General features: G+C 39.2%; 1 long non-coding RNA gene across 1 annotated transcript; it reads left to right on the top strand.

Annotated features, from left to right (window-relative positions):
• Positions 1–12,166: 12,166 nt before the first annotated feature.
• LOC142176797 (uncharacterized) lies at positions 12,167–14,508 on the top strand. Its single transcript, XR_012705601.1, has 3 exons — positions 12,167–12,402; positions 12,820–12,934; positions 14,309–14,508. It is a non-coding gene; the product is annotated as an uncharacterized LOC142176797 (long non-coding RNA).
• Positions 14,509–15,544: the final 1,036 nt, after the last annotated feature.

Genomic DNA, 15,544 nt, shown 5'->3' with positions numbered 1-15,544 from the left:
GATGATAGGTCCTCCACTAGTACCTGCCTCAGATCCTGCACAAAAAGTGCAGCAAGTGTATCACGAGTACGTAAAAAACGTGCACCCAGTAAGTATCAAGCCTAATCTCGAAGTGGTAGAGACGAGGTGGCCGACTTTGACACTCACTAAGAGTCAATAATAATAAATAAAATAAAAATAGCAATATCTAGATCAACATGATTTATAAAATTTATAATGATTTTCTTTAACCAGCAGAAATAATTAAATTCCTTCAAATTCAACAATTCTCTATATATTAATTAAATTTCTTCAATTCCAATAAATTTTTAATTTATCAATTAGCCTCATTTACAGGAATAACAATAATTCCTTAACAAATAGAGATAACTAATTCTTTAAATTTCAAAGATTTCCAATTTATCAATTAGCTTCACAAGCTGCAATTAACTATTAAAATATCATGTAGTTATTATTATTAGGCACGGTTTCTGTCGAGGTCGTACAATCCGATTCAGAGTGTCATATACACTGCCGAGGGACGTGCGGCATGATCCAAACATGTATCTATCTTGCCGAGGCGTTCGGCCCGCTCCACAAAAAAGGAGGATATTTTTCTTATGTACCTCCGAAAGGACAGTATATTTATTATAAGATAAATTCGAGAGGATGAACAATTTCTTTTAACAATTAATTAATTTAACAAAAAATTAAGCATATGAGATTTTCATCTTTTAATAATTTTTACCTAACAATTCACAATATATATATATATATATATATATATATATATATATATATATATCAAATAATATTAATTAAACAAAGAATACAATTTACACAAGTAATTCATACTTTGAGTCCTAAACTACCCGGACTTTAGCATTAATAGTAGCTACGCACAGACTCTCATCACCTCGCGCGTACGTAGCCCCAACAATTAGCAACAATTATTGCTTTAATTACCTATGGGATAATTTTCCCCTCACAAGATTAGACAAGAGACTTAGCTTATCTCAAAGTCCACTTTCCGATTACCACGTCGCGTTAATTTCTCAATTCGATGCCGAAAAATCCGAAGCTATCCAAATATTATGTAAAATAATTAATACATGTTCAATAATTCAAATTTAGGCTATTAATTAAATTACCCTAACCAAAAAAGTAAAATTCCTCAAATTCACCCCGGGCCCACATGCCCGGATTCAGGAAATTTTCCGATGAAAATATTTTCCATAATCTCAAGAACTCAAATATATAATTTCTACCCAATTCCATACCCATTTTCGTGGTTAAAATCTCATTTTTATAAAAAATCTAGGTTTTTCATCTAAACCTTTGATTTCTAAGATTTACAAGTTATAATCTACCCATAATCTAGGTATTTAACTCAAGGTGTGTAGAATTAACTTACCTCCAAATTGCTAGTTGAAATCACCTCTCAAAAAGCTCTGAAATCGCCCAAACATGGAAGAAAAACGAACAAAAATGGACTGAGCTTCGTCCATTTTAAGGTTCTGCCCAACAGTGATTTCCGCATATGCGGCTTTCGCACCTGCGGAAAAGCCTCGCAGGTGCGAGATTTTTCCTCTTGGACTGGCTCCGCACCTGCGCCCAAAGGACCGCACCTGCACGCCCGCTTCTGCGAGTGTCGCACCCGCGGCTGGCCAAGCGCAGGTGCGATTCTGATAGTACCTGGGAGCTTCAGCTTTGGCTCTAAATTCCAAAATTGATCTGAGCCTCGTCCGGTTAACACTCGGAGCCACCGGGACTCCGCCCGAACATACCAACAGGTTTGAAATCATAAAACGGACTCACTCAAACTATCAGAACGTGTAAAACAACATTAAATCTAAGAATCATACCCCAAACCAAATTGAATCAAACTTAAGAACTTCAAGTTCTTTAATTTACTTCCAATATGCCGAAACGTACTTAAACTACCCGGAATGACACGAAATTTTGCGTGCAAATCTTAAATCACTATACCAAACCTATTCCCAAACTCGGAATTCCAAAGGACTTCAATTACTCAAAAACCTACTCAAAACCAAATTTAAAGAACTTTAAACCTTCAAATAGTTGAATTTTACTATTAATCGCCAAAACGCTACCGGGTTATCCAAACCCTGATTCGAACATACGCCCAAGTCCGAAATCATCATACGAACCTATTGTAACCGTCAAATCCCGATTCCGGGGTCATTTTCTCAAAATGTTGACCGAAGTCAAACTTGGCCTTTTAAGGCTAACTTAAGGAACCAAGTGTTCCGATTTCAACCCAAACACTTCCAAATCCCCAACCAACCATCCCCGCAAGTCATAAATCATTAAAAGCACATACAGGGAGTTTTATTTTAGGGAACGAGGCTCTAAAAGTTAAAATGACCGGTTGGGTCGTTACATTCTCCACCTCTTAAACAAACGTTCATCCTCGAACGGGTTTAAAATTATACCTGAAGTGCTGAATAAGTGTGGATATCTGCTCCGCATGTTTTCCTCATCCTCCCAAGTTGCTTCCTCGACTGGTTGACCCCTCCACTGAACTTTTAGTGCAAAAATCCTCTTGGACCTCAATTGGCGAACCTGTTTATCAACAATGGCAACTGGTTATTCTTCATAGCCCAAACTATTATCTAGTTGAACTGTGCTGCAGTCTAGCACATGTGATAGGTCAGCATGATACTTCTGGAGCATAAATACATGGAAAACCGGATGAACTTCCGATAGACTGGGAGGCAATGCAAGCTCAAAATCAACCTCCCCAACTCGTCTCAACACCTCAAATGGGCCTATAAACCTTGGGCTCAACTTGCCCTTCTTCCCGAATCTCATGATTTCCTTCATCAACAAAACCTTCAAGAGAACTTTTTCACCCATCATAATGGATAATCACGCGCTTTCTGATCTGCGTAACTCTTCTGTCTGGACTGCGCTGTACGAAGTCGCTCCTGAATTAACTTTAACTTTTCCAAGACATCCTTCACCAAATCAATACCATATAACTTAGCCTCATCGGGCTCAAACCACCCGTTGGGCGAACGACATCGCCGACCATATAAAGCCTCAAAAGGAGCCATCTCGATGATGGATTAGTAACTATTATTATAAGCAAACTCGGCCAAAGGCACGAAACGATCCCACTGACCTCCAAAGTCAATCACACATGCCTTGAGTATATCTTCCAAAATCTGAATTATCCGCTCTGACTGCCCATCGGTCTGCGGATGAAAGGCTGTGCTGAGCTCTACACGAGTCCCCAACTCTCTCTGTACTGCTCTCCAGAAATGTGAAGTAAACTGAGGGCCTCTATCTGATATGATAGAAATTGGCATACCATGCAACTGAACTATCTCCTGAATATATATCTGGGCCAACCTCTTTGAAGTATATGTAGTCCCAACAGTAATAAAATGTGCCGACTTGGTCAACCTGTCGACAATGACCCAAACTGCATCAAACTTCCACAAGGTCCGCGACAACCCAACTACAAAGTCCATAGTGATGCATTCCCATTTCCACTCCGATATAGTCATCTGCTGAAGTAGGCCACCTGGCCTTTGGTGCTCATATTTAACTTGCTGGCAATTTAGACACCTAGATACATACTACACTATGTCCTTTTTCATTCGTCGCCACCAATAATGTTGCCTCAGGTCATGATACATCTTCGTGGCACTGGATGAATAGAATACCGAGAACTGTGTGCCTCCTCTAGGATCTTTTTCCTCAGTCCATCCACATTAGGAACATATAGACGATCCTGGAATCGCAGCACACCATCCGCTCCAATAGTAACTTCCTTGGCACCACCCCGTAGTACCGTTTCTCGAAGAACCATTAAGTGTTGATCATCATACTGGCGAGCCTTGATCTGCTCAAATAGTGAAGACTGAGCTACAACATATGCAAGTACTCGGCTGGGCTCTGAAATATCCAGTCGCACAAGTTTGTTGGCCAAGGACTGAATATCCAAAGCTAATGGCCTCTCCTCTGCTGAAATGAAAGCCAAACTACCCATACTCTCTGCCTTTCTACTCAAGGCATCTGTAACCACATTTTCTTTGCCCGGATGATACAAGATAGTAATATCATAATCTTTCAGTAATTCCGGCTATCTGCGCTGCCTCAAATTTAGGTCCCTTTACTTGAACAAATGCTGCAAATTGCGATGATCAGTGTAAAATTCACAAGACACTTTATAAAGATAATGCCTCCAAATCTTAAGAGCGTGAACAATTGCAGCTAACTCCAAATTATGTACCGGATAATTCTTCTCGTGGGGCTTCAACTGACGTGAAGCATATGCAATAACTCGCCCTTCCTGCATTAATACACAACCCAAGCCAACGCGTGAAGCGTCATAATACACTGTATACATTCCCGAACTGGAAGACAACACTAACACTGGTGTTGTAGTCAATGCTGTCTTGAGCTTCTAAAAGCTCACCTAACAATCACCGGACCATCGGAACGGAGCACCCTTCTGGGTTAATTTGGTCAAAGGTGATGCGATAGATGAAAAATCCTTTACGAACCGATGATAATAACCTGCTAAACCCAGAAAACTCCTGATCTCAGTCGCCGAAGTGGCACAATGCCAATTCTGAACTGCCTCAATCTTTTTGGGATCAACTTTAATATCTTTGCCCGATACAATATGCCCCATAAATGCTACAGATTCTAGCCAGAACTCATATTTGGAGAACTTAGCATATAGCTTTTGTTCCCGTAATGTCTGAAGCACTACTCTCATATACTGCTCGTGCTCCTCTTTACTGCGAGTAGATCAAAATGTCATCAATAAAGATAATGACAAACAAATCAATATATTGCATGAATACCCTATTCATCAGATCCATAAATGCCATCGGGGCATTAGTTAAACCGAAGGACAATACCAAAAACTCATAATGACCATATCTAGTCCGAAAAGTAGTCTTCGAAATATTCGAATCTCGAATCTTCAACTGATGGTACCCCGACCTCAAGTTGATCTTAGAGAACACTCTAGACCCTGCAACTGGTCAAATTGATCATCAATAACGCGGCAACGGGTATTGTTCTTAATAGTGACTTTGTTCAGTTGATGATAATCAATACACATCTGCATTGTTCCATCCTTCTTCTTCACAAATAATACCAGTGCACCCCAAGGCGATACACTCGGTCTGACGAACCCTTTGGCTAGTAACTCCTCAAGTTGTTGTTTCAATTCTTTCAATTCTTTCGAAGCCATGCGATATAGATATAGGCTGGGTATCTGGATCCAAGTCAATACAGAAATTGATATCACGATCAGGTGGCATACCTGGAAGATCTGAAGGAAATACATTGGAGAACTCCCGAGCTACGAGCACTGAATCAATAGCGGAGTCTCTGCAGTAGTATCCCGAACATAGGCTAGATAAGCCAAACAACCCTTCTCAACCATGTGTTGAGACTTTATAAAAGAAATAACTAGATTAAATGAACTAACAGACGAACCCTTCCACTCCAGCCTAGGCAACGCTGGCATAGCCAAGGTAATAGCCTTGGCATGACAATCTAGAATAGCATGATATAGAGATAACCAGTCCATGCCCAGAATAATTTCAAAGTCAGTCATCTCAAGTAGTAGAAGATCTGCTCTAGTTTCATAACCACAAAATATAATAATATAGGACCGGTAGATCCGGTTCACAATAACAGAATCGCCCACATGAGTGGATACATAAATAGGAGTACTCAAGGACTCACGAGAAACACCCAGGAATGGAGCAAGATCCTGGGTCAAATAATACTGAGGCATATTTTCCGCAGATAGAAATAATACCTATAATCATAGCATCTGAGGACTCTGCATCTGGTCTGGCCAGAAAAGCATAGAACCGAGTTGGAGTGCCAACTGGCTGACCTCCGCCTGGCTGAAATCCACCTCTAGGATGGCCCCTACCCACCTGTCCTACACCTCTTGGAGGTCGGACAACTGGTGGAGCAACTGGTCCGGTAATTATAGGCTGTGACCGTGTTGCACTAATTTACCCCGAAGCCTGGGGCAGAATCTCTGTATGTGACTGGGATCCCCGCACTCATAACAACTCTTCGGTGCAATGGGCTGCTGCCTAAGAGTCTGGCCCTGGGGAATTGAATACCCACTGGGAGGACCTTGAATAGTTGGTGGGCGATAAGAACTCTCTGGTATAACACTGAGATAGGGTCGCACTGGAGCACCTCGAGGAGGTGGTGGTGCTGATATGGGGGCCTGCTGGACTGCCCTCTCACAAAATGACCTCTGCCTCTAGATGGAGCACCTCTGAACTCTCCAGAATACCTGAACCGCTTATCTCTCATAACCTGCTCTCGGCTCCGCTGACGTACACCCTCAATCCTGCGGGCTATTTCCACGACTAGCTCATAAGAAGTTCCCATCTTATCCTCTCGAGCCATAGTGGCCTGAATGCTAGTATGTAAACCCGCAACAAACCTCCGCACTCTCTCCGCCTCAGTAGGGAGTATCATAAGTGCATGGCAAGATAACTCAGAAAACCTCGCCTCATAATCGGTCACTGACATCTAACCCTGCTGGAGCTTCTCAAACTGAAACCTTAACTCTTCCCTCTGAGAGAGTGGAATATACCTGTCCAGGAAAATACGGGTGAAACTGTCCCAAGTCATGGGAGGAGTATCTGCTGGTCTGCCAAGAACATAAGACTGCCACCATCTACGGGCTCTGCCCTCTAGCTGAAAAGTAGCAAAGTCTACCCTATGAGACTCCAATATCCTCATGTTGTACAAATCTATCCTTGAACCGATCAATGAAATCCTAGGGATCCTCATGTCGCTCACCACCCCCAAAGACAGGAGGATGTAGTCTAGTCCATCTATCCAATAGTTTCTGCGGATCATCGGCTACAGCTGGCCTGAGCTCAGGTGTAGCTGCTGCCACTGGCTGGGCTCCACCCATGAGTAGTGCACCCTGGGTCTGATATACAGCAGCTGCCTGCCCATTAGCCTGCGCGGTCGGAGTCTGTGCTCCCCCGCCCGCCTGAGATGTGGCTGGGTCTGCCGGAAATAAACCGACCAGAGTCATATTGTCCATGAATCGCAACATACGACCTATGGCATCCTGAAATCCTGGTGCAGATGTGAAATCCACAGGAGCTGGCTCTGCCACAGGCACCTCACCCTGTTCCTCAATAATGGGATTCTCTACTGGACCCACTGGCGGCATAACTGGAATAGTCCTAGGACGTCCTCTCCCCCTACCACGGGCTGGGGCCCTCCCTCGGCCTCAGCCTCAGCCTCTAGCAACTGGGGGAGTAGCTCTTCCCTGGTCTGGAACCTCATTAGAGCGCGTTCTCACCATCTGTGAGAGAATAAGAGAAGGATATTTAGTACTACATCAATTGCATGATGGAATATGAAGAAAGGTAGTTTCCTAACACTCTATAGCCTCTCAAAGATAAGTACAGACGTCTCCGTACCGATCCGTAAGACTCTACTAGGTTTGCTCATAACTTGTAAGACCTACGTGAACCTAGTGCTCTGATACCATGTTGTCACGACCCAATTTCAGCTATAGGTCGTGATGGCACCCAACACTATAGATAGGCAAGCCAACAATTAAATTAAACATATATCAATTATTTTCAGAATAATTTTCTAAGTAATTTTATTCTTTTACTAGAACTATTAAAGAGAATATAAAAGATACTGATTAGTTTAAATTCAAGAAAATTCCTAAAATTCACCCCGGGCCCCCGGGCCCGAATTCAGGAAGTTTTCCGATGAAAATGTTTCCCATAATCTCAAAAACTCAAATATATAATTTCTACTCAATTCCATAACCATTTTCGTGGTTAAAATCTCATTTTTATAAAAATCTAGGTTTTTCATCTAAACCTTTGATTTTTAAGATTTACTAGTTATAATCTACCCATAATCTATGTATTTAACACAAGGTGTGTAGAATTAACTTACCTCCAAATTGCTAGTTGAAATCTCCTCTCAAAAAGCTCTGGAATCGCCCAAACATGGAAGAAAAACGAACAAAAATGGACTGAGCTTCGTCTGTTTTAAGGTTCTGCCCAACAGTGCTTTCCGTACCTGCGGAGGGCTACCACACATGTGGCTTTCGCACCTGCGGAATAGCCTTGCAGGTGCGAGATTTTTCCTCTTGGACTGGCTCCGCACCTGCGCCCAAAGGACCGCACCAGCGCGTCTGCTTCTGCGCCCAAGTCCTTCGCACCTGCGGAATTGTCCGCTTCTGCGAGCTATTGCCGCACCTGCGAGTGTTGCACCTGCGGCTGGCCAAGCGCAGGTGCGATCCTGACAGTAGCTGGGAGCTTCAGCTTTGGCTCTAAATTCCAAAATTGATCCGAGCCTCGTCCGGTTAACACTCTGGGCCCCCGGGACCCCGCTCGAACATACCAACAGGTTTGAAATCATAAAACGGACTCGCTCGAACTCTCAGAACGTGTAAAACAACATTAAATCTAAGAATCATACCCCAAACCAAATGGAATCAAACTTAAGAACTTCAAGTTCTTCAATTTACTTCCAATAAATTTTGCGTGTAAGTCTTAAATAACTATACGGAACTATTTCCAAACTCGGAATTCCAAACGGACTTCAATTACTCAAAAACCTAATCCAAACCAAATTTAAAGAACTTTAAACCTTAAAATAGTTGATGTTTACTATTAAGCGCCAAAACGCTCCTGGGTTATCCAAAACTCGATTCGAACATACGTCCAAGTCTGAAATCATCATACGAACCTATTGGAACCATCAAATCTCGATTCCGGGGTCATTTTCTAAATATGTTGACCGAAGTCAAACTTGGCCTTTTAAGGCTAACTTAAGGAAGCAAGTGTTCCGATTTCAACCCAAACACTTCCAAATCCCGAACCAACCATCCCCACAAAATCATTAAAAGCACATACGAGGAGTTTTATTTTAGGGAACAGTATTCTAAAAGTTAAAATAATTGGTTGGGTCATTACAACAACTCTTCTAATATTGGAGCTGAGGGTATGAACCCTGAATATACGTATTATGTGAATTGTTTGAAGGTGACGCACATGCTAGGTGACAAGCGTATGGGCGTGAACCATAGAAATTGTGACGTAATTATTTCCGTGGAATTTTGTAGTCAAATAATCTTGGAATTTTCTATGCAGGTTTATATGTTGAAGAAATTTAGCTGAGAATCATATTAAAAATCATGTTGAGGCTATGTGCCACTATTATTGGGACCCACATAGGTCATATTACTGTGAATTATTTATTTTAAATTAAAAATTCATACTCAGTCATATTTATTTTATTACATATCATATCTCAGTCTCTGTTGTTATTTATTGATACATCATATCATCATTTTCGGGCTATTTACATGACATTGTTAGCCCATGAGAGAGAGACTAGAGAGATTGATGACTGAGGGAGGCCGGGGGCCTGACTGTGAGGAATATAACACGTGAGTTGATCACTCTCGATAAAGTTCTAATGGGTTCGATATTTATATATAGCAATTGAGAATTTCTCCGGACTTGTGTATGGATAAAATCTAAGATTCGCATTTGATGGTGCGGGGACTTGCGGTAATTCTGTATGACTATCGATTCTACATTCCAGTATAAGAAAGGTAAAAAGGATAATTTTAAATTCACATAAGGTACTTTTAGAGTGGGCGTTTCGGTTTTGGTATTTATTGTGTGCTTAAGAAGAATACATTGGCTTATGGGCCTTAGGGCGGTGTCGTTTTATGTTAGGATGTCTTGTAGTGAGCTTTGGGTAAGGATCATAGTGTTTTGACAAGGATAAGTGTCAACCTGAGGGTAATTCAGAAGAAACTCGAAGAAAATAGGACAATTAGGTAGTAGGCTAGACCAGTATGGTAATGGTACGCTCGGTTCTTTTGGGTAATTATGATGTGGTGAGGCCCTACAGATATTTTGGCGGCAATATTCTTGGGTTTGGTGACCTGCGTGGCTTGGTCGAGTTAGAGAAATTTAGTTTTGATATTTGATTATGTGCAGATGGATTTCAAAGTATTCTTGATGGTTTCTACCATGGTTTGAGATGGATATTTTCTACCGGCGTAAGGAACATGTTGTGTATTGTGATTTTCACATGGATGGGAGTAAATGGAATATTTCTAACTAACCGGGTATGTAATTTGCTAGTGACTCAGAATTGATAATGAGATTCTTGTGCTTGTCACATGATGGCATGATAGATGTGGTGTGTTGTGTAGGATTAAGATTTACATGTACAAGGTGGTAATTCATTCTTGAAGGTAAGGTCACGAATTCTAGACAGAATGGTCAGTTTCAGATATTTAGATGAATGTTATAACTGCTCAGTAATCCTTGAGAAGGGTGCGCATTTCAAAAGGCGCATTGTGTTTTGACTTACGGATGTTCATCGGTATTGCGGTACTCACCTGGTTGATCGACTGTTGATGTACAAATTTTTGCTATGTGGCACGGGATAATTATAGAAGTATTCCTCGTGGGATGATCATGCATGAAAGGTGTGTTAGTTATTCGAATGTTAAAGTCGAGATAAGTTACAGTGATTCATGTGTTCTATGAATTTGGAGGCTGGGAGTTCTCAGAAACATATTGTTTCAGGGTTGCGGCCTATTTGAGGTGAGTATTTTATTTAAACTCAGTGAAGGCACTAGTTGCGTTAATTATTTGTGATAGCTACATGCTACAAGTGCGTATATATGTGAGGTTTGAGCCCAAGTGCGGGAGTCGGAGCAAGTATTCATACTCGGAAGAAATGCCTACGCTATGATATGCCTAGGGTTGACTGTTAAGCATAAAGTTATAACATTTCTCATATCCGTACCTTTGTTTAGAACTACCTGGGCTATACTTGAGGTTACCAAGAGGCTAATTCCCTGAATAAACTTGGTAGTTGCTATTTCTGCGTTAACTCGCCGATTCAAATTGTGATAGCACACTTTGCTCATGCCTACTCTATGTCGTGTTATTTATACCAGTCTAGGAGCATAAGAGTCTTATTTCAATTATCATATACACGTGTACTTGTTTGATTGCTCTTGTATGATATGCTGGGACCGGAGGCCTGTGACCATGCCGTGCGGTTGATGTTAATGTAGCTCTAGAAGAGATGGTTACCGTTATTAGATTCGTGTATCTTGGTTCTACTATATATGATGAGCTCATAGCATTACGGTTGTGGTGGTGCTTGTTGAACTTGAGAAACAGTTCTCTTCTTTGAGACATTTTCCATTCTTGGGTACATGGATTGCGTAGTTTGTGACTTGAGTTATGTTTGTGTGGCATGTCTATGGAATAATTGTGTTTGATAATATAAGGTCATTGGACCTATAATGGATACTATCAGGTTTGATTACGACGTGTTTAGAAGAATAATTGTAGAAATCGGCTTAGATAATTGGTTATGTTACTTGTGGAACGAGGGAAAGCTCCCTGACTTGTTGATCCGATAAGTGGTTATGGGATTCTGCGTTCTTTCATTATCAGCAGTGTATGAATATTTTGGAACGAGGTTTTGTTTGATATGTGGTTTAATACTAGTACCGAGTTGGTTTTGAGTAGTTACTGTGACCTAGAATGGTGCTGCGAGTATGCGAGTTGTGTAGTATGTTATGTGATTATATCTGGGAGTTATGGTTATGGTTGGATACAGCTTATTCGGACTTATACCGTGTGTAGATGTGAGATCCGGGTTTTATAAGAAATTCTGGATGTTGAAAATTGGGTTCTAAGTTTACGGACTAAGATTAAAGTAATAATCTTCAATTATGTTGTGTTGTGAGGCCTATATATCACCCCCAGGGTATGTGCATGGTAAGGTGGCACAATGATTTGATGGCTTGGAAACAACTATTGGCACGTTCTAGGACGAATATTTATTTAAGTGGGGGAGAATGTAACGATCCGATATATATATATTTTTTTTATGAACTTTTGAATTATCTCATTAATTATAGTTTCTTTATTTTTATAGTTTACCTATACGTATATTTGTAGTCATTTTGTTAATATTTACATTTACGTAATATGGAACAAAGAAGAGAGTTAAGAAAGTAAGTAAGGATTATTGGTCCATGTGTAGTTCCGTATTTGGACTTTGGTAACTTTGGACAATAATTTAGGAAAAGAATTAAGGGTCAAGCCCACCCTTTTTCCTGGCAGTAATAGTAATCCCGATTAGGGATGCTTTAAAAGTATTAAAGGAGAATATGATAATGATGGGAAAAGTTAAAGGGAGCTTCTGACAGTGGTATTCCAAAGACCATTGAATCGATTTCAAAGCTTTTCAACCTTGTTTTCTCGAGATTCAAGGCAAGCTAAATGTCCTCCAATTAACGGTTTTCAGACGAAGCAACAGTGCCCAACAATCGCAAACTACAATTGTAGTTAATTTTCATTCAAGGTATTAAACTATTTTATGACATAATTATTATTCTCTTGACATGGGTATTCAAATATGATATTTCTAATTGAACAACGAGATGGATTTTGATATTTAAAAGAAAGTCTTTCACCTGTAGATTTATGATTTAAGGCATAAAACATCGAGTTATGCTCGTATGTTTGAAATTGGGTTGAAAATGGTAGAAAATTTTATAGACTTTAATTGAAGATTTGAAGGTCGAATTGTGGTCAAATTTGAGTTATTTTGATTTAGTTGGACTCGTAATTGAATGGGTTGTTGGATTTTGTGAGTTTCGTCGAGTTCCGAGATGTGGGCCCCACTGTCAATTTTTTGAGAAGAATTAGAAATTTTTATAAATTATTAAATTGCAAGCATTAGAGTATATTTTGATTAATTTGCACGTTGTTTGACTAGTTTCGAATCGTTTGGCTTGGAATTGAGGAGATATGAAGGCGTTCGAAGGTTCGCGCGGAATGAAATTTCTGGAGTACTGTTTATCTTGCTCGGCATTGGATTCATCTTTTTCGAGGTAAGTAACTCTTCTAATCTTGGAGTTGAGGGTATGAACCCTGAATATACGTATTATGTGAATTGCTTGAAGGTGACACACATGCTAGGTGACAGGCGGGTGGGCGTGCACTATAGAAATTATGACGTAATTGTTTCCGTGGAATTTTGTCGTCAAATAATCTTGGTATTTTCTATGCAGTTTTATATGTTGAGGAAATTTACCTGAGAATCATATTAAAAATCATGTTGAGGCTATGTGCCAGTATTATTGAAACCCACAGAGGTCATATTGCTGTGAATTATTTATTTTAAATTGAAAATTCATATTCAGTCATATTCATTTCATTATATATCATACCTCACCCTCTGTTGTTATTTATTGATACATCATAACATCATTTTCGGGCTATTTTTATGACATTGTGAGCCCATGAGAGACAGACTGGAGAGATTGATGACTGAGGGAGGCCGAGGGTTTGACTCTGAGGATATTTTTGGGATCTGGCTGCACGCCGCATCAAGCCATTATATATATATATATATATATATATATATATATATATATATATATATATATATTATTATTATGTGGATCGGGGCTGCCCGCCTGCAACAGGCCTTACATGCTTTATATAGCACGTGAGTTGTGCATGCGGTTTATATCTCTTGGGCTGAAGGAGCCCCTCCGGAGTCTACACACACCTAGTGAGCGTGGTTGATATTATTGAGGGATGGATCTTCCCTGGATATGAATCTTGTCCGAAGCATTATATACCTGGAGATGGATCTTCTCCACGGGCTGGATTGGCCATATACAGTACCGAGTGATTGAGCATGATAAGTGAAATGTGTGAGAAAGTGAGATTGAGTACTCTGAGAGTTTGAGTACATGAGTTCATCTCTGAGATACATTGCATTGACATGCACACATGACATACATGCATAGAGATGTATTTTTCTTATGCTGTGCGGTATCACATCATTCATGATTTCTCACACATGTTGACAGATGGGCATAGTGATGCATTTGTTTTACACAGGTTATCTGTAAGGAAAATGAAACATCTTATTTATTATTGAAAGGATTTTGGAAAAATTATTATTTTTAAACTTATTCATATTTTTGGCAACTCCTGTAAACGATTTGGGTTTTCATTGATGTACTTGAAAGGCAGAACTATTTTCAGAAATCATATTTTTGTTGAGCATTTGATTGTTGAGTTACTTCTGGTATTACTTGTTTTATGTTGTTGTGAACTATTGTTGGTTATGGAAGTTGGACTCTGACCTTGGTACAAGCTCGTCACTACTTTCAACCTAAGGTTAGGTTAGTTACTTATTGAGTACATGGGGTTGGTTGTACTCATACTACACTTCTGCACCTTTCGTGCAGATGTTGGCTGCTGATGTTGCTGTGTTCGTTGGGAGCTGGATCTGAAGATGTACCTGCGTTCCGGTTGTTGCTGCCTCTTGTTCATGGCAGTCTTAGATTCATAAAACTATGTTTATGTACTTTTCGAACAGATGATGTATTTACTTCATACCAGCTTTGTATAGTCCATTCTTAGAATCTCATGATTTGTACTACTAGTCCTTGGGGAAAGAATAAGATTAAGATATTTCTTTACTTAATTTCACTTTTAATTGTTATTGGAATTGGTTAGTGGTTAATTGGCTTATCTAGCGGGTTGGGCTAGGTGCCATCACGACTAGTCAAATTTTGGGTCGTGACAGAAGTATATACCTAATATTTATGACTTAAAGGCAATTAATATTTTACCTTTAATAAATCATTAAAAAGGTCAAATATTTGGAAGGTCAGTACACAATTTTACGTCCATTTGAAGTAGTCAACAACTAGAGTAATTTTATTGAACAATTCTACTAACATTTAGTATTTTCAACAAATTACATTAATTTATTCTCATTAAGTTGTAAGCCATAAAATTAAAACTATTAAATATATAAAAAAAATAATATTTCACTCTTTTAATCTTGTCTTCTTTTATCTATCCAGAAACTATTATAATAGCACGAAACTCCAACAGGAAATTGATCGATCATTTTATCATTTAAAAATATACTAGTATTAGCACCCGCGCGGATGCGCGGACATTAACCATGTCAAGTATTTGAGTTATTTGGATTATATGTAAATAATCTTAAAATTTAAACTTTCTCGATAAATATAGATAATCATTAGATATTAATTAAGAAATATTACATGAAAAAGATTAACCATTTCTCAAATCTCCTATTTATAATTCTATTTTCTTTTTTGGTACCATTCTCGTCGGTGTCATTGGATCATAAAAATAGTTGTGAAGCAAAATAATAACTCATATTTATGGCAAAACAATCAAAGGTTGAGACTATGAAGGACTCTTTGGATACGACTTGACTCTTTTACTACTACTTGAACTCTTATTTGGTATGTTGATATCTTTTAAAAAATATTTCTTTTTTAAATTTCAGTTTCTAAAATTTTTTTTTTTCAATAATAATTATTTTTATAATAATGTAAGTGAAAATATTATCCTTAATTCAAAACTTATTTTAGGTGGCTATCTAAAAATTTAAATAATTCTTTAGCCACTGAATATTTTTTCAGTATAACTCCATTTTGATA

This window comes from Nicotiana tabacum, chromosome 22 (genome assembly GCF_000715075.1).
Source record: "Nicotiana tabacum cultivar K326 chromosome 22, ASM71507v2, whole genome shotgun sequence".
NCBI lineage: Eukaryota > Viridiplantae > Streptophyta > Magnoliopsida > Solanales > Solanaceae > Nicotiana > Nicotiana tabacum.
This window is presented reverse-complemented; position numbering and strand designations above follow the sequence as displayed.